The sequence below is a fragment of the Chelmon rostratus genome, chromosome 2 (genome assembly GCF_017976325.1).
Source record: "Chelmon rostratus isolate fCheRos1 chromosome 2, fCheRos1.pri, whole genome shotgun sequence".
Classification (NCBI taxonomy): Eukaryota; Metazoa; Chordata; class Actinopteri; order Chaetodontiformes; family Chaetodontidae; genus Chelmon; species Chelmon rostratus.
In genome coordinates, this window is record NC_055659.1 from 30,969,838 (window position 1) to 30,996,998 (window position 27,161).

Consider the following 27,161-nt stretch of genomic DNA (forward strand, 5'->3'; position numbering starts at 1 on the left):
TATTTTTTTTATTCAAAATGATTGACACTAGTGACATCTGTGGTGTCAAAACAGGTCAAAACCCACCTGCATAGATTTATGATAGGATAAAGACAAAAACTCAAATCCTTTTCATAAAACTATATTTATTTTAATCAGAATTACAATGCAAATTGAAAATTAAACCATAAAATGAACATTGAAAAACAACGTGTGCGTGTGTGTGTGTGCGAACCATAAACTGAACATTGAAAAACAATATGGTGTCAGGCAGATGTGTGTAGTTGTGTATGAACCATAAACTAAACACTGAAAAACAGTGTTGTGTCTGAACCATAAATTGGACTTAGAGAGATATTATTTTGTGTGTGGTGTGTGTGCGTATGTGTTTGTTGTTTACATGCATGAATCACAGTATGTGATGGTTTTAGTGAGCTCCTTGCAAATGTATTTCTTGCATGTGTGACAAGTGGTGCTGGTTTTCCTGTCGTTGTTGGAGGGGCAGGACTGGCACCTTTTTCTCTTGCTCCCCCTAGAATCCCCTGCCTGGTTCCTATTGCAGGATGCTGGTATGTGTGTAGATATGATCCAGCGCCTCATAAACAGTATACCTCTTCTCATGTTGACTGATGCTCCAACAGAATGCAACTGATAATATCTCACCCAAACCCTGTTTATATATGCCAATCTTTTTTAAATTCATGTGGGGTGAAGGGAGCCTGTGTGTGTGTGTGTGTGTCTGTGTGTGTGTTGTAGGGCACATTGAGCCATATTTGATCCACAGCAACCCACAGCTTTTAAGTGATGCATACAATAGCCAGTATTCTCTGCTGGGTCAAATTTGACCCGTAACACCACAAATGTCACTTTTTTTTCTAGACCTTTAGAATTTACTAAAATGGTAAAAATTAATTTTGTTGCATTAAACTAGTTGTGTCTGAGGATTAGATGAAGCCTTGTTCCAGTACAAAAAAGCAAATGGTACTTTTTACATACCTAAACTTGAAAACTGGTCAATTTTGACCCAAACATCGTATAAGGGTTAAATATTATCTTAGGCCCAGCCTTAAGTGGTGCAAGTTAAATATGACTTCAGGATTCACTATGCGTACCCTTTTCTAAATGTAAGGGGTATGTGGACAGTGGTAAGAGTGGTGGCCACCGGAAAGTTTCCCATATTTTTAATTTCCAATGTTGACAGGTATGGGACATATATCAACGGTGCGCAAACATACAGAGGGACAATATGGCAGCCCATTTTTGACTGCTGGCTGCAGCACTCTTGTTCAAAACTGAAAAAAAGTCTTTGTCTCAATTAGTCACTTACACACAAACACATGGGAAAATAGTGTCCATTATAAGATAATTCATGACTGGAATTCCTTCCGTTTGTCCAGGACATTGAAATCCTGCAGGACACAGAAACTGGCACCAATTGGAGACTCAGCACACAAGATCACTTTCATTGATTGAAAATGAATGAATGAAATGTAGGGCAAGCTGAAACGAGGGAACACAGTTTAGGACATCATTTTATTTGTTTATTTTTTTAATGTGTAGGTATCTCTACAGCTCACATATGATTCTGATGTCGTGACACTAACTTGAGTTTCTCTTTTTCTGTGCTTCTAAAGGAGGGCTCAGACTACAGGAATTTTAAAATCTGAACTGATTTTGAAATCAGGTTTCATTAAGAAAAGATAAGACTATTAATCCCCATCAGGGAAATAAAGCTAAATGACTGACCTGATAAGTTTTTATGTCAGATAAAGAAAAGAAAACCTTTTCATTCAAGTTATATATCAGTAAGATGCTGAAAATCCTATCATCATCAGTCTTTTTACACATTTATATGAGATTAAAGCATTGGGTCTGCGTGTCAAATATTGACAGGTTGATGGGTTTACATCGGAGTCAGTTGAAAGCCTGGTGCATTTCATACAAATGCTCAAGTACCTGTGTGAGATGCAGAGGGGCGTGGCAAAGTGTTGGTATTTGATGCATGGGGAATGATAACGTGTTGAAGAACTATAGTAATGCTGGCAGTGTGCTAAAAGGATAATCGCAGTTGTTTCTTAGCATGCAATTGCAAACTGCATCAATTTGGTATTATCCCCCCCCCCCCCCCACACACACACACACACACACACACACACACATTTACTTTGCTCCAAATAAATCATCAACTAGGAAGTATTAATCTGTCCGAAAGTTATGGATATATGCCAACATCAACTGTGTGAAAACAGTTGCGAAACTCTATAAATCATGGATATCTGTGATATCACCCATACATTTTTGAAGAGCCATTATGAAGCCTAATCTGGTGGCTCTGGCTGTCGCCATCTTGGCAGTGCATGACTCTGCCTAACTACCAGCTAATCCAAAAATGGGCAAAAAGGTGAACTGTAGGTAAAGCTATAGTGGGCCAAACGAAGGCTGGGCTCTGAAGCCTAGCGGCTAGCTGTGACTCAAAGCAGCCATGCCCTTAGTTATGCATGTGTCTTCTTTGCTGTAAAGTTGGGCCTTGTAATATGGGGGTCCATGAGAATTGACTTGCTTTTGGAGCTAGCCTGAAGTGGTCATTTGAGGAACTGCAGTTATTGGCATTTCTGTGTTGGCTTCATTTTTTAGCCCCAGAGGCTGCCGCTTGCAACAGAATTACTACATAGTGCTCACTGTGGGACTGAATCATTTTTATTTCTCAGGAGTGAAAATTGAGATACATGAGAAAATGTATCTCTCTTCACTGTTGCTCATTTTTGTTCCGTATGATGTAAATATGATATGAAGATCTCATATTGACTTTTATTTGTCCTTTGTTATGGGTTTTCACCCCATGTGGTAACTGAATGAAAAACCAACAGAGGGAGTGTACATTTTGAAAGACAAAACATACATTCTTACTGTTTCAAATGAAAAGTGTTATTCATATGGAATAAAATGCACTCTTGATCACTTCAGTACATTAGATTTACAACTACAGCCTTACTCGGTCTGGTATGACCAGTATCTTATGGTACCTAATGTTAGCTGATGTTAGTAGCTTTTTACTAATACCACACAAAAACACTGCTTTTACCATTAACAAGTACATTTAATGTATCTTACAGAGATACATACAACAGTATATGTTTGATGTTTCCTGCTTGTGGTTTCATTCCACCTTGGATGTTTTATCTCTCTCTCTAGATTTGCATACATGAGAACTCTAATAGTTATAAAGGTATCTATATTAAAAGTCAATGCTTTTTTGAACTGAGCATGAACTGCTTGAATATTAAGTACCATGCTCGACTCCTGTAACTGAAATGAGCACACTGGTAACCCCTTTGATTTCAAAGGTTTTTGTACTCTAGGCAGACAGCTACTTCACCGTCGCCCCTAGTAAGCAATAAATAAGTAAATTAAAATAGCAGTGGCATCGTGGATCCATTTATCTTTTAGTACTGCATAACTGACATTGTTCTCAGACTCTTGTGGATTACTGCAGGAATTTGAACACACAATTCACTGCTAATGAACTGATTCACCTGTGGCTCCTAATAACTTTAATTAAACATCTGAGAGATGAGTTTGAACAAATATCAGTGGGCTTTACAGCCCTCAGGAGCCAAAATCTCCAAACCAATGAACCACAACACTTCAATAAGAAAATAATGAACATGCCTTTCAGGCTGCTTCAGAATTCACTGTGACATTTAGAATTTGTAACCAGAGAGTCTGTAGCAAATGAATATCAGTAAGTGGTGAGTTTGATATGAGTATTCTAATAACCACGTCTAATAAAAAGAACTTCACTATACTTTCTCATCATGTCTTAGGGGAGAAACGAAATGTGCACTTCCCCAGCAGAGTCCCAGCAGCAAAATATAAATAAGTTTGTTTTTAATTTGCATGTGATCATAAGGGTTATTGTGGGAGCAGTAGCATCACCACCATTTATATTTTTCATGACACACCCAGCAAATGAGAACATTTTTCTTTGAGGTGTTTTTCTCTGCTGTGAGTAATCCCCCGTGTTTGTTCCCCTCATACCTGACTACTGTTAAGTGTTTTATAGCCCAGATTTAACACATTTATTTGTTCATAAAGACCATTTAAGAGGCAGTAGAGCAGGTGAACCCTTTTTCCCTCTACATTGTGAAAATGCAAGGAAACGGACCCTGCTGTTTACAGCTTATTTGGTTTTGAATGTTCACAGCTCACAAAGGGCGTCACAAAGGGCAGCATGAGGCAGCTGCCCATTTTTGACTTAAAATTGCGGGTCTCGAAGTATAATTTCACCATAATATATAAAACACATTAAAGGGAAAAGCTGAATAAATGAGTGGAGAAACATAATGAATGCAGATGCTTTTATACAGTACAAGGGGGCTTAGTGAATGATTTGATTAGGATTAAATTTATTTAAATTATATTCTATGGCCTTGTTGGGACATTGTCATTATTTTGAAAGTCACAATCTTGGCTATAAAGTCCTCAGTCAAGTCCCAAGTCAAGAGAGGAATGTCCCAAGTCAAGTCTAAAGTCAAATACAAGTCCCAAATCGGGTCCTTAACTTTGTGTTTCCAATCAGAAACAAACCAAACTGAAGTCTCACTGCTGTGCAAAAACAAAAAGATTTGTAAATATGGAAGATGTCTTGGGTCTGTATGAGTGGCATTAGAACAGGCATATGTCAGAAAACAGAGAAAACAAGGTATTTTCTCTGCACTTCAGGTAAATTAAATAATTTACTGTAATAATAGTAATATTTGTCCTCACTGTGAGATGAGGAAGTCCAGTGCTTTATCAGTTGCAGATAGTTCATGACAGGGAAGCCCCAGCCAGCAGGTTCTTTATCGCTGTAAAGAGAAGGGATAGGACTCAGGAGCGCAGTTGTATTGTCATTTTTATGTAGATGAAATGGAACGCTGCAAGCCAGTCGGTCTGACAGGCTGACAGCAGCTCTGTTACAGAGAATACAGTCAGCAGCAAAACACTGTTGTACCTATCTGTTTCTGTGTTTGCTCAAGCTCCTTCCTCTGTCTCCCTCTGTCTCTGTACTGATATCTCTGTCTCCCTCTGATGTACCAGATGGCATATTAAAGTTTCTTAACAGTGTCACCTTGTCCAAAAAGAGCTGCCACAGCACACCATTCTCGCTTTGCAAGCCTTGTTAGTATTTTCCTTTTTTTTATGATGATTTTTTATTCTTGGCCTTTGCTTTATTAATTTTAGTCCTTCAACACCCAAAGCCATAAGGCAACACTACGTGCTCTATTTAAGTCTTTTTGTGTTCTTGCTGATTATACTTAACTTATATTTATAATACTCGTTTTTCAGCATCAGAAGCCTACCTGAAATCCACAAATCCTGACAGTCATCGCCGCAGCAGACTGCTCTCAAGCCACATTAAATCACAATTTGCACAATGCGAACAAAAAAGAGAAACATTAGAGTTAAAGTCTTAAGGCTGTCATGGCTGGGGAACAGTCCACAAATCATAGAGTTTGTTTTGGTGTTCTTAGAGCTGTACTAATATTGGAGCTGTTTTGTTGCCGAAAGCTGCAGGTTCATGGATGGATGGATGGATGGATGGATGGATGGATGGACTTTATTTATCCCAAGCTGGGAAATTACAGTGCAGCATTACACAAAGTGAAAAAAAGACTATAAAGAACAAACTATACATAATAAAAATATAAAAATAGCGAGCAGTAAAAACATTTTATACATAACAATAATAATAAAATAGCCAAATAGTAAACAGTAGTAAAAAGTATTGCACAAAAAAGAATATCAAATGCGAATGAATATCAAAATAAGAATATCAAAAGCAAATGGCGGTGAAATAAAGTGTACCGTGACTGTAGGAACAAACTATATATAATAAAATATCGAAATAGCAAGCAGTAAAAAATTATGTACATAATAATAAAATATCAAAAGCAAACAGTAGTGGTAAGTTGTATTATTATTATTATTATTATTTTCAGCTGTTATTGTACAGTGTAATGGCATGTGGCAGGAAAGATTTCCTGTATCTGTCCCTTCGACAGCGGAGCTGTAGCAGCCTGTGGGAGAAGGTGCTCCGCTGTCTGTCCACTGTGTGATGGAGAGGGTGCTGATCATTGTCCATGATGGATAACAGTTTATTCAGCGTCCTCCTCTCCACCACTGTCTCAAAAGACTCAAGTCTGAGTCAAAGTACAGAACCGGCCTTCTTGATGATTTTATCAAGTCTGTTGGTGTCGCTGGCTCTGATGCTGCTGCCCCAACAAACAACAGCAAAGAAGATGGCGCTGGCAACAACAGACTGGTAGAAGATCTCCAACATTTTGCTGCACACTTTGAAGGATCTCAGTTTCCTCAGGAAGTAGAGAGAATATATATAATGCAAAACTATTGCCTCAAGACTTGGGTCTGGTGTGGGCTGGGTTTTGGTCGCAGTATTAGGCCAGTAGAAAAACCTGGGAGCATGAATGTGAACAACACATTTCATCTATGTCAAAAATTGACAGAGATGAAATGCTGATAGGAAAAGTTCAGGGATTGATTGATTGTTTTTCATCTTCTGCAAAACACTGGAAAATACTTTCTACCTAGACTAGGTACCTGGTAGGCTTAAACTTTTGACTGGCATTTCCTATAAAGTATAATTGTCCCAGTGTTACAGAGAGAGGGGCAATAATGCTCATCTTCACACTTGAGATGCTGGTGTAATCTAAGATTATCATCAGAAATTCAGCAACAAGTGAGAACAGAATTTGAAAACCATGTTCAGTTTAGATTTAGTTCATCTCAGTGTATACAGTATATTGTCAGATATCCCAAACCTACTTATCTTCACACACAGTCACAGTCACTGTTCCTCCACTGCAGCTCAACAAGGAAACACCTCTGGTGAAACAAGAAACTTTGTACTAAAAAAAGATTGCACCTGAACCTGCCCCCTTGAGTTTAAACTAAATGCTGCTCACTCATGTGTTGCTACATACCACAACATTGTCCTTTTTGTTTGGTTAAAGTAAACCCATGAGAAATGTAAATATGTTAGATATTAAGGAAAATATTCTTCATGACTTGGTGAAATGTAATCATTGTACCCATCCAGGAGTGTCATTTTATTTAGTGCTTTTCTTATGAAACATCATATGATATTCAAAAATATGTTTTTAATGCTCCCCTACTTACACTGACTTAAGCTGGCAGGGAACAAAAAGTTATATCTTTCTTTATATTGAACTATGGCTATGATCAGCTTTTAATAACTACTGTTACAACTCCAATAGTTAGTTTTCACTGCTAAGGTACTAAAACATCCTTAAGATCTGAAACCACAGCATCATCCACTCTCCCTCAGTATGCATTCCAAATACTTTATCAAAATGTGTCAATCTGCTGCCATTTGTTATGCGATGATCTGTGAGTGAGAGTTGTAGTTTTAGCCTGCGGGGATGAATAATTGACAAACATTTTAGGTGTGTTACTATTATTACTCACTATGAGTTGCAGTATAGCAGGCATTATTTTGGGTGTGTCCAGCCTTCTTAAAGTAAAAGTTCTGTGACGAGGCTAGGGAGCAGGGCCCAAAATGCAGACAATAAGACGCAGGAAAGGTGGCTAGGCGAAAGTTTATTTGGGCAGAGGTTAGGGGGGGAAGAGTAGGTTGAGGTGGTGTCTCCAGACACAGGGAAGGCAGGGGAGGCAAGCAAGCAGGCGGCGAGGAAGGTTGGCACAGCGGAGGCTCGAGCTGACTGGTACAGGTGCTGGGTGGCTTGAGGGTTGCGAGCTGGATCCTGAATATAGAGAACATAGGTAAGTATAAGAAATCACTAGCGGCAATTCTCTGAGGCACTAGCGAACGATCTACCACAAAGCAGTGACAATCCGCGAGAACTCTGGAGGCCCGCCTTAAGTAAGCTCCTGATGAAGATCAGACACAGGTGTGTGCAGCCAGCTCTTCCTCCAACCCGCAAGCCACACCAATACTGTCAGAGAGAGCACACACAAAACCCAAATCCCAGCCTCACATACACACACACCACAAGTTCCTTGGATAAATTCATAAGTAACATCCAATCACAGAGCTTGTTGTGTGTACCAATAATGGTTAGCTGAAACTTAAATATTACACTTTGTAGAAATTTGGTCAAACATTCAGCAGTTAAAATCAGTTTACTTTCAGATTCTCAGAATCAAATATAACCATCATCAATACACACGTAAATGCCATTGACATACAAAATGGCATAAACACAAATTACTATCAATGCTGAATTATTTTTAATGGGTTTTCTCTCCTGGATATACAGTGGAGGAAATAAGTGTTTGATCCCCCACTGATTTTGAGAGTTTCCATACTAAGAAATAAATGAACAGTCTCTGATTTTTATGGCAGCTTTATTTTAACAGTGATAGAAAGAATATCCAAAAAAAAAAAGAAAAAAACGCACCGATGGTAAGATGAATGGGGCAAAATCTTGGGTGACAACCTCCTTGCCTTTGCCAGGACACTGAAAATGGGTCGTGGACGGGTCTTCCAGCACGACAACGACCCAAAACATACAGCCAAGGAGTGGCTCCATAAGAAGCACATCAGGGTCATGGAATGGCCTAGCCAGTCTCCTGACCTTAATCCTATAGAAAATCTATGGAGAGAGCTGAAGCTTCGAGTTTCCAAACACCAGCCTCAAAACCTCCAGGATTTGGAGATGATCTGCAGAGAGGAGTGGACTAAAATGAGTCCTGATGTGTGTGCCAACCTAGTAAGGAACTACAAGAAACGTCTGACTGCTGTGCTTGCCAGCAAGGGTTTTACCACCAAGTATTAAATCATGTTTTGCTAGGGGGTCAAATACTTATTTCTCTCAGTGAAATGCAAATAATTTTTTATTTTTCATTTTATGTAATTTTCTCAATTATTTTTTTGATATTCTTTCTATCACTGTTAAAATAAAGCTGCCATAAAAAAATACTGTTCATTTATTTCTTAGTCTGAAAACTTTCAAAATCAGCGGGGGATTAAATACTTGTTTCCTCCACTGTAAGTGCTCAATTAAATGTCTATTACAGGGATTGCAGGTAAGTAACATATATTTTTAACATTGCTCTAGTAGTATGTATAATAGCGTGACCACTTTCATTATTTCTACGTTCAAATCTATATGAATCATGCTTACTGTACATGAACTAACAGCCATCTACTTAACAGTATTCTATATCAAAAATATTAGTCACTGTAATTGTTCCCAGTGTACTCTTAAAACCATAAAAGCATCAATAGTGAATATTGTGTAAATTCTTTTTTTGAAAATGTTGTGTCTTGAAATACCTTTCCACCCAATGACTTTGAAGACATAGCATAGGAATAACATACAAACAGGCTATAACATTAGCTGCTAGGTCAAGAAACAATTAGCATTAGTATATTGATGTGTAATCATTAGGTCTCTGTCCTGCTTGACACTGGCGCACTATTAAACTACATTGCATTACACATTTTCTCAATTCGGCCATATTTCACACAGTTAATCTTCTTCTTTCTGGCACTCTGTGACTGACTGTGACTCAGCCTGCTCCACCACAACTTGAGCATTTCACTTCCTTCCTTAAACTTGCCTAGAAAGCCAGACTTGTCTACTGCAGCCAGATGGTTCTCAGTTCTTGCCCTGTTGCCTTGATGGATTCGGTATCCTTCAATGAGCTATTGAATACCTTACCCAGGCTCCTTACCAGCTTCTCTGAGATGGATGGAATGGTAGTACCTCATGGGGAAAAGCGGAACTGCCACTTTCCCTTTTCCTCAGCACTAAGGAACTTTGTTGATTTGAATCCATGCCCATGAGATGAGTTTCTTCAGACCTCTCAGCCGCCATCTACAACCTGGGACGGATGTTGTCCTTACTGTGAGATCATCCACAAATGCCGGTGTTGGTGGCTGGCAGACACTAGATTTGGACAAGGGACCTCTGCACTTTGCCTCTGCTGATTTGGCCAGCATGTTCATAGCCAGGGTAAAAACGCTCACTGATACAGTGAGCTCAGTGATTATTCCCTTCTCCAATCTGTACCACTCTGAGAGTCACCTCTGGGGCTGTTACACTGTTGCATCAAATTGAAATTACTGTAATAATCAAGAATGTGGTAATGAGGGACATGGTGGCAATTGAGGGCGGTTTCAACCAGCTGTGTGGTTTGGAGCCACATGCGTCAAGTCAAGCCAAAGCACAGCTAAGTCTCCTCTCTATTCTCATACTTCACGGATCAGCTGTGTGACCACTCCTGTGTGCTCAAGGCAACTCGGTACCTGAGGGATCCCACCCTTCTGTACTGTTGTATCAATGTGCTGGTTCTTTAAGAAATACTATGCAACGATGCAAAAGAACACATTTCCCTCCGCACTGAGAAGCGAGATGGTCCTAAATTGTTCTGTGTTCCTGGCATTCTCCTCCTTAGGAATCCGGACACCTTCAGTGTGTCTCCACTTTTGAACTCACCCAGGTGCTTCTTGCTCTCAGTATGTGTGGGCGTTGTGGAGATACTTGTCAACATCCTCATTTGGCACATCAGTTGGCGACTACGCTTCTGTCCAAGTAGCTGTCTGGAGAACTTAAAGATTCAAGATTCAAGAGTCTTTATTGTCATTGAGCATGAAATGTCAATGAAATTTCCATTCCAAAAGGGTCTGCTATGAAGGCTGCATGCTTCCTGGTCCTCTCTTTTGCAAGATGCCGGTGGCTTTCTACCCGTCGGAGAGTGATGAGTGTCTTCCTCAGGAGGGGGGCCTTTTTCTCCTGCTGATGTTCATCACACAACTCACTTCCTAATGGAGCTGGCCGACCCAGCCAGGGCTGATCAGACCACGGCTTGTGTCTGAGTAACATTAAACAGCTCACTCCTCCTCAACCACAGCCATCTTGAGGCCCTTTCTGCTGCCTCTGTACTGTGTTTCATGGCCTGCCTCTTGACCATTGTGTTTTGATGACTTTATTACTTCTTAACTGTTGATAAGTTGAAAAGGCATGAAAGGCTTTGAAAATGTGAATTTTGTGCTTGACTAAATGGAAATGAATAACTTAAGGTTTTAAGGTTTCTTTGCTGAAAAATATGGACCAAGTGAAGTGTCAAACACAGTAAAATAATAATAATAATAATGGAGAATTCAGTAGGTAGAACATATGTTGTCAGCTTTTTGTTGGTGTGAATGCTGGAAACTAAGATCACAACTGTGTAAGCGCTGTGCTCCAGCTCTCATACTAATTAGCATAGCAATAGTGTGAATGCTAAATCAGAATTAACAATATATAATAATTAGATAAGATAAGATGCACTTTATTAATCCCCAACTGGGGAAGGTTGGGTGTTACAAGCAGCAGGCAATGGCAGTTGGAAAAAAATAGCAACAGAAATAGAGAAATACAAAATACAAAATAAAAGCTGACTATATGAATGCACATTTTATACAAGGGCTATGTCAGAAAAAATATGTAATATATATATATATATATTTATATATATATATATATATATATATTCTTTGCATATATATATGAGGGGAGACACAGTTGTCGCAATGACATGCGAGAACTCCCTTGACAGATAATACGGCCGGATGCTAGCAGCAGCTAGCAGCTCAATACCTCTTGTGCAGCGCTGCTTCTTTAAGCTAATGTGCGCTGGATTACACCATCTCTTGTTCACAAACATCGCTATGCCTCCACCCTTCCTCTTACCACACTCCGTCGCTCACCTGTCCACTCTCAGCAGATGAAAATTGTCCAAAGCGACGTGTGTCCGGTGATAGTGCGTTCCGTCAAACACATGACGCTACACTCCTGATACTCCTGCTGCAGTCTGGTTAGCGCTATTAGCTCTTCCATCTTATTAGGGAGAGATCTTACATTCCCCATAATAAGAGACAGTATGGATGATTTATACCGTCTTCTCTTGTCCCGGCTTTTAACTCCAGCTCTGCATCCCCTTCTCCGCCTCCGTATCTTTGCAGGGATCTCCGGTCTTTCCGCTGGGAGTACGCTTGTGTAAACAATGGAGCCGTGACTTATGGATTTCCCGATGTTGTTTTTAAAAGTCAAGAAAAGAGTAAAAGGCAAATCACTTATCCGAAGGTACGCATGACCGACTGAAACTTGTGACGAAAAAATTCCGAAAAACACAAAACAAAACACTAAAACAATGGAAAGCTACTGTAACTAGCTGCCACTCGTGCTGCGCCATCTTGCCAGCCATAGATGAAGAGTGAAGATAACAGTCGTGTCACAGCTTTGTTCCCACTCTCGCAATAGTGAGTAAAATACATACATCAATACATGTCAGTGCCCATACATACATATTTCGAAGGAACATTTTTCTTTTCTCTGTCTTCGAGGAATGCAGACTCTGTCACACACACACACACACACACACACACACACACACACACACACACACACACTCTGAGGGTGGCCTGTGTGAGCTTTGGCATCTTAATTTTAACTTTCCTTTTATTTCAAACTGTGATCACTTTTCTGCTTAACCATGTAATTGTTTTCTGTGTCATTATCTACTCACAGAGTCTAAATACACAGTCCAAGATAAAATAGCTGGAGTAAGGATGAAATGAATTTGTCATACACATCACAATAGTATCAAGTAACCTTTAGATATATGTTTAGAAAAACAAAACAGACATCAATTAATAATTGTCTTTGAAAAATTTCATTTGGGATGAAGCAAGGGCCCACGCTAATGAAACTGTATTTCCCAAATCATCAACAGTGCCACTGAAAAATATGGTTTGTGTCATCCTCAACAAAATGGTGATCCATACTTCTTAAAATTATAATACAATGCACATACTCATATTGGGAAACAGTTTCTGTTAGCTCGGGAGTTTGCTGTCCCTGCCTCCAAAGTCTGTGTATTGAAACACAACTATACTTTCCTTTATATAGTCAATGACATATGACCTATCAACTGATGTACATTTATCTCTGCATTGCAAAGTGTTTCCGTGTGTGGGTTCTTAATGAAGCCCAGATAATGGAACATTGGCTGTTAAAAGGGTCAGCTGTAGGTCAGTGCCAGGAGTGATCTGTTAAAGCAGGTCATGAATTTATAAAGTGGCTTAGGTTCTTCCTCCCATTACATGTTTTGTAATGGCTTTATTCAGCCATGACACAACTGTTACTGAAATCACCACAGTGGTGGCACAATATTTGACATCTGGGCTGCAAGATGGAGCAGTGGCATTGCTAGAGATTAACTGTTGAGAAGATGATAATTGAGTGATACATGTATTATAATGTTCAATAAAGTGGAACAAGACATGTATTTAATATCTCTCTGTGTATTTGACCTTTCCTGCTGCAAGGTTCCTAGGTCTTGTACTAAAATTACACTTACTGAGATGTGGGACAAACATCAGAAATTTCCATTACATTTATTTGAAAAGATACATGTTACCTAAAGTTAGTTGCCTAAACTAAAAACTGTAACCCTGGAGGTCATAGATCAGAAAACACTCACATGAATGGTATTTGAACAGGCTATGCAGGTTGTTTGGAAGGAAGTGACAACTGACCTATTTTACCATTTAAGTTTGAGGATTTGCTGGTATAAAGACAACTGAGTTGAAATCTTCACAACAAGTTGATTTGTAGTGGACACAGGTGAACACATTGTAACCATTACTCTGCTTCCCCCCTCTGCTGCTCTGTTCCTTATGAGAGCACTCTCTTTTCTTTCCTTCTATTTGAAGCATTGTGAACTTAAAAAGCACCCATGTATGTCACTGTCCAGTGGGGATTGTCACAGTTGCGTAGGAGCATGGACGAGGACGTGATACAAGCCCCCAGATAGGCTTTTTTTAATTTCTTCAGGGAATCCGAACAGAGCCATATTGAAGCAGGGCAGTATTTCAAACGTCTTCTCCCCCATTTTCTAACATGTCTCTATAGAGCAAATGACTTTGGTCATGGGGAGCTGGGGGGAAAGGCGCTTAAAATGGCATACATCTGCAGTCCCTGCTGGGAGCGGAAGTACAATAGTAAACAGTGGGATGGTGAGAGTATAACCAGGGATGGTTATAGAGGACAGTGTGACTGTTCCAAGCTTATCAGTGTCCTCACTGTACTCTCCACCAACAATGCTTCTCAGGTTCAATTAGGATAATTCAAAGGAAATGGGCTACGCTGCACAAGAAACATCTGCAAATAGGAATTTAGTGGAGGCCATAGACGGTGTTCTGGATGTGACAGTCAGGTGCAAAGTATTGCAACTAAATGGCAATAGCAGATGGGTTTTAAAGGAAATGTAATGCCAGACAAATTCAGTTTTGTTTTAACATAATGAGTAAATAAAAAAAAAAAAAACTACTACAGGTAGCATTAAGTCATTAGCATTCTAGGCTAAAGAAGGGAAAGTTTTCATTCAGCATAACTGAATCTTGATCAAAAATCTTGACTGAAAATTAAAGAAGGCAACAATTGAGAAATGCCTGAATTATTCTGGATCAAGGCCCAGTGCAGTCATGTGAAAATAGCAGTCAACAGTGAGTCAACCTGTTTTAACCTTAACTGGAGCAACAGTATTTAAAGCAGATGACAATTATTGATCAGCTCTCGACTGTATAGAATTCTTTCCCAGGATTTTAACCAAAACCAAGAGACATAATCATAACATTTTAGTTTTTAGCATCTTTACACTATGTCCCCTTATGTTTCAGAATAGATTTAAGGATTTTACTGATTAACACTCTTCATGGCCTTTCTCTCTGTTATATCTGTGACCTCTTTGTACCACACAGAGAGGTCTTGGGCAGAGGTCTTAAGTCTGTCCCAGAAAGTGTTCCACAAATGAAGATGATGATGATGACTATTATTATTATTTTCATTATTATTGTTATTAAAAGCAGAAATAAGACATTTTTAGTGTTTAGTTTTTGCTTGATTACCTATTCCAAGATGAAAACATGAAACAGGCAGCCACAGGCAGTGAGAGTAATCACACAAACACTGTCAATGTACTTAGTGATGTCATCAGCCCTGCCATATTCGGAGATGCCGTAGCCTACTCCGTCGTCTACTCCTCTGGCAAACCAATCGTTGCTGGTTGGCATTGAAAGCATCACTACCAGTGCCCACGTGGGAATGTCCCCACAGACTTAGATTGAAAAACTCTATACTATGAAATAGATGGCTGTGCCAGCATTGTATGAACTTGTTTGGCAAGGGCTTGAATGTAATGGAAATGTATGTAAAATGAGCACTCAAGCTTTTATTTAATAAATAACTGAATGACAGGTTAATAGACTGTAAAAGAGGATGCGGCTGATTACTTTATTGACATGCATTAACACAGTATAAAACATGACTGACAAGGCGCTCAGGCACACTGAGGCTAGACTCAAATGCAAGACTCAAGACACACTTGGAAATCAAAAAGGCTCGAAGCCGGTTTAATAACAAAAAAGGCTCTCAGACAAAAATACAACAAATGATGAAAGGTGAAAACGGTAACTAAAGGCGCTAAGGTTTCTCCAAATACAAACGATGAACAAAAGACTCTTGATTAACTAGGCAAGGAAATATTGCCAGGTAGCAAGGACAAGACTGACGTGAACCAAGGACTATACAAGACAATCTGGCACAGGACAGGGGAAAACGAAGACAATTTATACATGAGGTAACGAGCAACAGGTAGAGACAATCAGGGCGGGGCAGACAATCAGACAGTCGGGAAACACACCAGGAAGTCAAGGGCCTGAAACGAGAGGAAAGTTAGGTTTCACAATAAAACAGGAAGTGCAAGACACAACATGACACCAGTGAACAAAACCTCAAACACGACGAGAAATGACACTGACATATTAATATTGGCTTGCAATTGTTCTTCATCACTCAGTAAATAGCAACATTGGCAACAATGGCCATCATGACCGTTAACATTTACAATATTGGCTGAACAAGTGTGGTATTGTTTTACCAGTGCTGACTCTTTAGAATTCACTCAATCCTGAATAAAGTGATGTGTATTTTTTTTTTAGTTTTATTTATTCGTTTTATTTTTTAATTGTTAATTAATCTGATGTAGTTGTATTACATGTGTACTAATCATTACATAGTGCTGGCCAAAAATTCACAAATCTTTTGTACCAGTCATTTGATGCATACCAGTAAGCTCCATCAGTTGATATACAGATTGAATCATAGTCAATGTCTTTGATTTCTGTAAAGTAGGGGTTTTAGATAGATAGATAGATAGATAGATAGATAGATAGATAGATAGATAGATAGATAGATACTTTATTCATCTCCAAGTCGGTTTGAGTCCAGCATATGGATGTGTGTGAGATAAAGTGCGTGTGTCCATGTGTGGTGTAGGTGTGTAGTGAGTTCGGAGTTGTCGTGTTGGTTATTGTTTTTGTCGCCCTCCCCGAGAGGTGTTGAAGAGCTGTACAGTGTGGGGGAGGAACGATCTTTTCAGTCTGTCAGTAGAGCAGGACAATGACAGCAGTCTGTCACTGAAGCTGCTCCTCTGCCTGGAGATGGTGCTGTGCAGTGGGTGATCTGGATTGTCTATTATGGACAGGAGCTTGTTCAGTGACCGTCGCTCTGCCACAGATGTCAAACTGTCCAGCTCTGTGCCAACGACGGAATAGTCAATTATCAAAGAACACTAGTCAACATTGTTGTGGACTAATCATTCATCTGTGGTCTAGCATGGTGCAGCAATAAAGCAGTGGCAATGCATCAACAGCAGATATGCAGCTGAGTGCACTGTGGGTAGTCGATGACAAGTCATAGCTGTAATGTGTAACTTTAACACTTTACAATGTGGGGCAGCAGACCTGCTGCAAGAGTAAAAGGCAGAAAGCAATATGTCCCAATGCTCGCCTACAATCAGTTGTGCAGAAATAATTTCCCAGAGCAGACATAGATTTGTTTGAACAACAATTTTCCATGTTATGCCATATTAAATAAACAGAATTTCAGGTAGGGTGGTCCCTTCTTACAGTCAAGGTGAACACATCACACACATAGCAGTTACGCTATCAATAGATGCAGAACGTTGCTCTTTGCAGTGATGACAAAAAGAACGAAACATGCTAAAATGGATGAGTTGTACGAATAAATGCACTTGGATTACGGAATTCTGACAGAGACAATGTCATGACAACTGTCATTTCCACCATAAATTTCACCAGAGGAAGTGGGCTAAACTGAAGCCAGTTCAAGGAGCTACTTCAAGCTTCAACAGGTGAGCATTGATCAGATTATGGACATCTGGTTTACTGGTGTGAGGTATGATGGCTCAGTCGCCCAAATATGCTCATGCAGTTTTACCAACTGAGTTAAGTTATTTTAAAAAATCAGTAACTCTGTGATTTGGCCTTCATGGTGGAAATTACGTATAAGTACCAGGGTCTAAACCAGTTTCTCAGCTCTCTGCTTTCAAATGTGAAATCATTTGAAGTGACTTAAAGCTGTGGCAAGTGTGAATGGAAATGGGTAACACTGTGCATTTTCCCACTCGACAATGAAAACAAGCCTGCCATCTTACTAAGCTGGTGAATGTGTAAAGTCCTTCAGGAATTTGGCAAGAGGTTTCATGACATTAAAAGCAAACAAAAGGAACTGAACATATTTGCTGTGCCATTAACCAGCTGATATGCATGACAAACTTCAATGTGAAATCACTGAGCTGCAAAGTAATGATGAGTTCGAAGATAGGTGCAACAAACTCCCTCTGCTGGACTCTGCTGTACTTAGAATTTTCACATTCTGAGTGTGACGACCTATTGTTGTGAGCAGTTCTTTTCAAAACCGACTCTTGCAAAAACTCAGACTGTGTAAAGACTAACTGACTCAAACCTGGAAAATCTTCACTACCATCTGACATCAAATAACCCTCACTGAAGAGAAGCAGTTCTAGCGATCATATTGAGTTTAGTGTGATAAATGTGCTTGATAATTTACTATGGCCCCTGGAGGATGTTATAAAAACAGAAATGGCCCTCGATAGGAAAAAGGTTCCCCACCCCTGCTTTACTGGTTAAATTTGAGACTTTTTGATTAAAACTCATTGTTATATCTATATATCCCACAATTAATCAATTACTCTTACTCTACTTTTTGGGAGTAATTGATGACAACTAAAATTTTGCAGTGTGAATGCCCTTGTATAAAGTGGTTGACTACACTGAATTTTCTGTTGCGAACACTGAAATAAAAGAAGGGAAGAGACTGAGAGAAAAGGAAAAGATGCAGATAGAGAGGGGAGAAAGAAAGAGCAGTCCCTCTGCAGCAATATGCAAATTCACACATAAAATCAGTGTCACTTAATAAATAAACAGCTTCCTGTAAATACATCAATTGATGTTGTGACAGCTCTGATTTGAGAAGGTTCTTTGTGTGTCTGTTGAGAGGTAACATCTGCAGCCTCAGCTCTCTGGCCTTTAGTGGCACACTAGCACTGTGATGTGCAAATACAAGGTAGCAACATTCAGAGTACAGCCGTTTATAATCAACTAGCCTACTCAGGGAGAGTTTCAAATTCAGTTTAGTATGAATGTGTCTGTGTGAATGCATCTGTTATATTTCTTGTTCAGGTGATGATTGGCAGCCTATCTTTTTCAGTTTTAAAGATAATAAAAAAGCAGGTATGGCTGCAGTGTAAAATGCAATATGGTAGTTTTGGTAAAAACAAGACAGTGAGCTGAGGTTAACTGAGATTGAAGTGATTAACTTTTTAAAATATAAGCACCTCATGTAATTTTTTTTATTTTTTTATTTTTTATTTTTTTTACCAAGACATAATGAAGCTAGTAATGTATTGTTTTGATTTAAAGGTACTATGTATAACTTTCACACCCTTGTAGTTTATGACAACGGTGGCCATTAAGTGAACTGCAGTCAACATCTCGTGTTAATGCTTGCACTCAGTAGGCACACCCGAGCAACATTGAGGGCATTAGCAAAATCAGGGACATGACATACACAAGACTGAAGTAGTAGCCAAGCTAGTTAGCCACCACTGCCTCATCACTCTTGGCTAATAGAAAGCAATTGTTGGTGTTGATTTTAACCAGCAATAAATAATGTGGAAATGGTATATGGCAGTTTGTCATAATACATAAGTTAGCATCATCAATTACATTAGCTGTAATTTGGCAAGCTAGCCAACATATCCACTGAGGTAGTATTTGGCTATGCAGCCAGCAATTCTAATTCAAAACCACGATATCATAATATATTTCATTTGCTTTGCAGTAATTTTAGCTTGAGCTCTGTGTTTTGGTGGGTGTCGGTTGTTAATGTTAGCCGACTCTAAGCTAAAGTTAGCTATTATTACACACTGTTGGCACAGCAGGGGAGTGGAAGAGAGCCAAACCAGGCACTGCATAAACCTCACATCATTTGGATTTTCATGGAAAAAATCCTTTACAACATCATCAAAGGTACTATTTTTTAAGTTATGTTACAACCCATTCATACACTGGCAATACAAAGCTATATGTGTGAATTGCTTCACATTCTTGCATATTGAATGTTTACGATGTCAAGCTTTACTAGTTCACAAAAGGAACCCAATCTCAACAAGAGTGTTGTACAGAAAAGTAAAAAAAAAAAAAAAAACTCTTAGCTGTTCCAGTTGTTCTTAACACTAACCATTAGTGGAGCTATGACTTTGGCCTGTCCAATACCTAATACAAACAAGGTAGTTATTGTGGTCTCCAGACAGTTAACCTGTTCAAGGTCAGTCCATGATAACTCTCTGTTACTCTATATGCACTGTCTGTGTGTGTATATATATATATATATCCATCCATTATCTGAACCGAATTGAACAGAATTTCATTTGATAAATAAATCTAATTCAGTTTTGAATCCTGAAAATACATTCTCATTCTTTAAAATTAATTTATAACAGCAATTTTGTGGTCAACGCGCATAAAGGGAGGCATCTCTGATAAATAGGCCTGCTCATTATATTTCCTCAGTGAGGAAGGTGAATGTGAAAAGAGGAGAATGGTGCAGCATGTAATAAGAGGGACATTGTATTCTCTCCCACATAGTGACCCCCATTACCTACTCAGAGGTGGAAACAGCAGACTGCAATTACACACAATTAGCAACTTAAAGAGGCTTGGAGGGTTTGGATTTGTCCCTTAATTCCATCAATTTAATAACAAATGTACAGAGCCAGATCCTTGAAATGATGAGTATCAGTACACTCTGTGGTTCTTTTGGCTCGAGCCTTTTGAGTGAAGTTTAGTTCTTTCAATTACCACTACTGGACAAGATGAGCAGTGAATATTCTACAAATATGAATAATGTGTTCTTGCAGTCAACCTGGTCTGATCTTGCATCTCTTTAAGATATTATTCATTGGAAGTCAAATTTTTCGGGACACAGCCACTGTACTTGTATCACAGATATTAGTGTTGTTTTTTTCTTGATTAATTTCTGGCTCTGATTTTACAAAACCTCTTTGTGTTTGCTGGATTTAAATTTTTTGTGTATATCTTCTATTATAAATAAAAAAACTGTATATTACATAACAGTGTGTGAGGACAATACAGGCCCTGCAAATAATAATAATTATCATAAACATTATTTGTTTCAAACAGGAACAAAGAAATCAAATTCACCAAATGAGTGCTACCCATGGAAAAGACAGAATGGACATTATAACAGGGATAAAACATGGATGTAAAATAAGATGGAGAATAAAACCCACTTGATAATAAAAGTAAGATAGAATAAGACAATGCCTAAAACCACAGAATAAAGTAATAAAATATAGGTAAAAAATGATTACATAGAATGCATAAAATCAAGTAAAATACAGCAATTTAAAAGAAGTGCAGCAGTGCATAAGAGCAAGGCAAAGACAAGGGACACAGGAGCTGAGTAAAAAGTCAATGGTTTAATAAATGCTTCAAAGAATGTGCAAGAGATGAATTCAGAAGATGGACAAAAAAAAACCTGAAGAGATGACTGCAGAGGAGCAGGCGAGAAGAGTGTCCAAATCCAGTAACTCATGAAGCACAGATAGACAGGGCATGAGTTGAAACAGGTGACGTTTGGCATCAGGAAGAGTCAGGAAGGCAGGTAAGCAGACAGGGAAAGTGATATCAAAAAATACTCAGGTGAGGTTTCAGTCGTCGCCACTTGGATGAGACATTTTTGTCTTTCTTTTAAAAATATTCAGTGAGCTGGCTTCCCTAAAATCTATCTATTTGTTCCAGAGCTTTGGGGTGTAATGGACAAAGGTTGCATCCTGGATTTACTTTCTGCTGTTGCTGGAAAACGTCAATAAACCAGCAACAGATGGTTGCCTTGTTCTTGAAGGCAAATAATGAAGGGAGTTAACAAGGTTATTCTGTCTCTCAGTATTGTTTCTGAGGGAGGCCAGTAAATATTGTTGTTATTGTGTTTCTCAAACACAAGACTCCTGTAGGTTTTAGACCAGTTTAACACGGTCAGACAGACTAACCAACTGTTCAAGACGATTAATAAAGATATCATGGTCAATCATATTAAACACTGCACTTAGGTCTAAGAGGACAAGAATTGAGACCATATTTTCATCAGAATTTAGTCTGAGGTTGCTGATTCTTTCAGTCAGAGCAGTTTCAGTGCTCTGGTACTGTTCTAAAGGCTGACTGAAATTCCTCCAGGGTATTATTTACTTTAAGAAAGGAGTTAATTAAAAAGCATTCAGCAGTGTGTGACTCAAATGATCGCATAAAATTACAGAACGTTGCCTTGCCATTAAGGAATCATTTTTGAACCAGAAATACCCTTTTCATCTTTGTTGAGATTAGTTTGGTAAGGTCATTCTAATACTGAAAAATCAGATGTCAATGTTTCACCCGGTTGTTACCGTGCTGATGAATGGCTTCATTTACATGTTGTGAAAATTCAAAACTGTCCAGTAAATTCTCCAGCTCCACAGCTTTGGAGTCATTATTTTTTGTGAACATGAATGTTCAGGTCTCCACTCAGATTAATCTGTCACATCTAGTGATACCAAGTGATTGATAGATGGATAGATAGATAGATGATAGATGATTAGCACTGATAATTCTGCTTTGAGCTCAAGAGCAACAGATTCAAATTATGTAAATCCACCCTGGTCAATTACAAATAAACTGTTAAGAAAAAAATGACTGCAATTCCTCCTCCCTCCTATTTTGTCTGACCGACTGATAAAAAGTATAATTTGTAGGATAAGCTTCTATCAGTGTTGCCAGGTCTCAACTAAAAACATAAAATGCAAGTTATTTTCACTTACCAAAAAAAAAAAAAAAGAAAAAAGAAAAAAAAAAGAAAAAAAAGGTGGAAAAAAAAGGAAAGGTGACTGGGGGCTTGTCTAAGTTAGCCATAACGAGTTGGGTCCGGTGTCTTGAGAACTAACAAGGTCTGAAACCTAACCTAACTACAAAGCTAGTCTGAGTGAAGCATCTTTCCCATGGTCATTAACGAGTGCTATGGCTAAATTAGTGTGGAGAAAGTTATAGATTTTATTGCCAAACCTTAAATACGCCACATGTTTGAGCTAGACAATGTTTCAAAGAAGCCTATGACGCACTTGTGAGGCCTAGACCTTCAGATGCTAACAATGCCAATTAAGTAGATTAGCTTTGGCAAGGAATGGCTTCGTCGCAGGGGCGTCACAGCCATTTAAAATGTGGGGCTGTTCTAGGTTGTGGCACATGAGCAAAATTTTCTGAATCTATCATCAGGAAAATTAACCAACAATTATCCATGTTTACATTTTTATATTTAAAAAAAAGCAATATATGGCGAAAAAAAATAAAAAAAAATGTGTTTTTCCTCAATTAAACATTTATTCCAAGAAGAACAAAACCTCTTTCAGAAACAATTCCAAAAGATGTCAATCAAATGAAACAATACCACTGATGTGATCGTAGTTTGGGAGCAGGATTTAAGTTTTCAATTTTCTGTCAAAGAACTCCCTAACATCTAACGCAATCTTTATCAGGTGTACCGCGAGGGCAGGTAAACAGTTTAAACCATAGATATTGTAACAACCTCGCAATGTTATTGCTGTTTAGTGTTCCAGATTCCTACCATCAGTGAATGCCTCTGGTACAGATGCGTGCGTGTGGTTGGATGAAGAGGAGGGGGCGGGGCGAGAGTGAGGAAGTGTGCCTGTGTGTGTGTTGATGGGAGAGAAGGGAAGCGCGTGAATGAGGAAAAGATTTTGGAGAAATAGCTTGTTTAATGATTGTTTGTTCGGCGTGGTTGCGACCGACGGTAACCGTTTATCCTGCGATAAAAAGTAGGTGAGACCAACTCTCCGTCTGTTTCCTGGATCCAGTGGGATTCCACAATATATAACCTCAGGAAAAAGTGGGGGGTATGAAATCATCTGGTTGTAAAAGTGGGGGTGTTTCAACCCCCCCCCCCCATCCCCATCGGGTGTGATGCCCATGCTTCGTCGCGATAGCAATGTTTGTAAACTGATATTTGATGTTCATGTCTTCTGTAACTAAGGAATGTTATTTAAAAAATACATTCGTTCAAAATCCGCTACTTACGGTCAGGTCAAGTTGATGTTCAGTTCAATCCCGCGAGCACGTCCGCCACACCTGCCTCCATCTTTTTCAGCTCTGTCCCAACCATCAGGGAAAGATGTCACTTAGTCGGTTCCCCTTACTTGATTTTTTTTCCCATTGTTAAGTTACTGTCCAATAAAATTGAGTTGACTTGTTTGATAATTACAATTACTAAAACTATTTGATATTCTTAGTGCATTCTCAAAAATCTTGTTGAAACATACATTTAATATTAAAAAATATTTAAACTATGTAATCAGTGAGTCACATATGAATTTTTTAAGAAGAAAACTTAATTTAGGTAGGGCTATTTCACACAAAGATTCCCATTGGATTTTTACTAATGAATTTTGATGTAGCCAAATCAAATACTCATCATGATGATATTCAGCATTTTTATCAAGCATGTATACCTATATATTACTGTCACATTTACACGGTTCTTGAATTATTTTAGAGTGTATGCCAATTCCTTTTTCTCTGTTGTGCCTGAATTTGTGCATTAGACACTCTTGCCTGATCACCAAGAGCATAGTTTTATTGTGCTGTAAAATTATATTGGTCACAGAATAATTAAAGTCTATACTTAATATATCTGATTTGCGCCATATATCCCCAAACTGAGTTAAATTTTCCTTACAAAAGTTACAATTAACTTTGCCAAAAACAAACATTGGAATTCTGAATGTATGCCCTCTGAGTAATTACAATTATGTCTGGCTCAGTTTCCAGGTCATTAACAGGTGCCTCAATTTTAATTCATGAAAGACTAAACAAGAATTGAGATGTATTAGACTGAAACAATAATAGGAGGCACAGTAGTGAGCTGTTTACTAGAAATCCCAGTGACAACTGGCAAGCTGGCCAGTTATACACTATAAGGTACCGCCAGAATCAGAGGCCTCAGTTTGCCAGGCAGGAAGTGAAAAGTGGGATGGGCAGTGCCTGAGCAGCAGGAAGCAATTTCATACAGGGGACCAAATATCCTGCTTGGCATATGAAAGCACTAAGGGCACAAAGTATGTGAGTGTTTGGAGCCTTTCCACTTCAATATATGAAAATGGTATTTGCCCGTAATTATAAATGAAACTGAAATTAGTCTTGTCAAATGTTCTGTGGAACAAGCATAGCTCCTTGACCCCATGGCTGGGTAAGGAAGTGGGTCTGTCATAGTTCTTTAAAATGATCTGTATAGAATGTAGAAGAGCAAGAGGGATGGCTATACGGGCCTTGTTATAATTTATTTCCCCAGATTTATGTAAAGAATCAATTAAGAGCAAAAAAAAAAGAATTCATATCTAAGAAACCTGAAAAGCTAAGTTGTGAGAGAGCTAATCTTGTCTGAATGAGGAAGAACTAAGGTGTTTTTGAGTCACAGACGGAAGCAGGGTAACTTTGATGAGTGAAAGTCACACTTATGAAAGACATTGAGACTCCCAGTCTTATCAAGTAGTTGATTTTGGGGCAGTTGGGAGAGACATTTCATAATCTATTTCTGAATGTCTCCATTTCTGCAGAAAAAGATGAGTCCTTCCAGTGATATAATGTCCGAGTTTTTCCTAAGTCACAACCTCTGAGCTCAGAGATTTCCACACAGAGATAGAATGGGGGGTCCGACCGACTTTACCATCATGACTTTTCTTGCTAACATTAGAAGCAACTGGATCTCATTTTCATTTGCTTTAAGAGAAGCAGGGACCTTCCCAAGCAGGCACAAAAGTGGGTCTACTGACACCTGTTGGCCTACTGCTACACCAACATTTGAACATGCTGCCTTCTAGAACATTTGGATTTTTTTTTGCATTCCCACAAACAATGCAGCCTGGTGCCTGTACAAAATTTACATTTGGGACAAGTTGGTGAAGTTCCCGTTTTATACTTACTATAAATATGTTGAGATAAAAAGACATGTTGTAAAATGTTACATTGTAACTCTTTGTACCTGACGCAAATCGAAATTCTGGAAGGCAGTCGCACAATCTCATCCCACTCATCATCATTTATAACACATTTGAGTAAGGTACTCCATGATGTTCTTAACCATAAAAGTTTACTCAGATTCAAGATCAACATCTCTGAATAGAATCTGGAGTTTTTGTTGTGCATAGTTGATGAAAAATCTTACAAATTGGAGTCATTCATTATTTCCAATAGATTGTTCTTCGTTTAGACAAAGTGCCTGATCTGTAAGTATTTGTGTAAGTCTTTATTTGGTATATGGTATTAAATTTCTTATTCTCAAAAAGGTCAAAAATTCTAATAATACCAGCTCTTTGCCAGTGTATATAATTTGGTCCAGTTCCCTGTGGAGAGAGCTCCGGGTTATCTGTTAGTGATATTATAAGATGAAGAGGGTGAGTGTTATTAAATATTTTCAGGATTTTTTTCCAGGCCAGCAATACGTTAGTTATTAAAAATTTGTTCTTAGCCATGTTAGGAATATCTTTCAGGCTTTTACCCGACAAGTTTACCTGAGAAAAGGGTTTACATATATATATATATTTATATCCAGATATTAAGCTGAAGTACAGCAAAATTTCATGCTGTTTCGTACCAATTGTTACTCCTTGGATGTATACATTTTGTCTGATAGTCAACGCTAATGGCTCTATAGCCAGGGCAAACAAAGCAGAACAGAGCGGACTTCCTTGAGCTGTACCCCTTTTAACTCTAAAGGGAGCAGATAACAGACCATTTGTCAGAACTGAGTCTGTAGCTGTTTTATACAACAGTCTGATCCAGCCCAAAAAGCCAGATCCAAAACCAAATCTCTTCATTACTTCAAACATGTATTGCCATTCAATTATATTGAACGCCTTTTCAGCATCCATAGAAACAACGGCACCCGGTGTTTTATTAATGTTGAGATAATGCCTGATATGGAGTAGTCGTCTAGTGTTGTGGTACTGACCTGTACAGAGGTTGGACCCGCATGGACCGAATCTCATTGGCCAGTTATCTCTGACATGAACAGGCCAACCACTGTTCACGTGAACTTACTGAAAAGTGATATAAAACATGAGTGAATGTTGTCATTGAGGCGTGTATCTATTGCAACAAACCTAACATGACAGATTTGAGAGGCCTGTTTATCAAACTAAACTGTGACATTGTTGATTAAATGAGAACAACCAGTAAATATTGAGTTTAGTGGAAAAAGTACAAATCTAAAGTGAACAAAATAAAGGTCAATAGTAACACACACCTGAAATGTCACTCATAATCTAATAATATACAGGAGAACTGTGACTCTGCAGTCATCACTCAAATGAGAGATTCTGTAAAACCCTTTGCCTTTATAATCTCTTCCAATTCAGTTTGGCTAACCTGGGATTTGTATACAGCCTATCCTTTGATTGTCATGTTTCTTACCTTGTCCAATTTTTTTTATAATGATATTGCCATGTTCTCAGATATCAGAAATTACTTTTGTGAATACAGTGTTAACATGCCTGATGAGAGAAATAGCCAAATATACAAAAATAAAACCAAAGTTGTCATAAACTGTAGTTTTCTGTTACATTTGGATTGTCATTTCAGAAAGTGAAAACCTTGTTACTGAGGTAAACCACTGATTGCCCTCTGGACAGTGTAATATTTCAATGTT

General features: G+C 38.6%; 1 protein-coding gene across 1 annotated transcript in view; it reads left to right on the forward strand.

The window, feature by feature from the left end:
• fhit (fragile histidine triad diadenosine triphosphatase) overlaps nt 1-27,161 on the forward strand; it is a 323,256-nt gene that overhangs the window by 270,427 nt on the left and 25,668 nt on the right. The gene's annotated exons all lie outside the window — the stretch shown is intronic.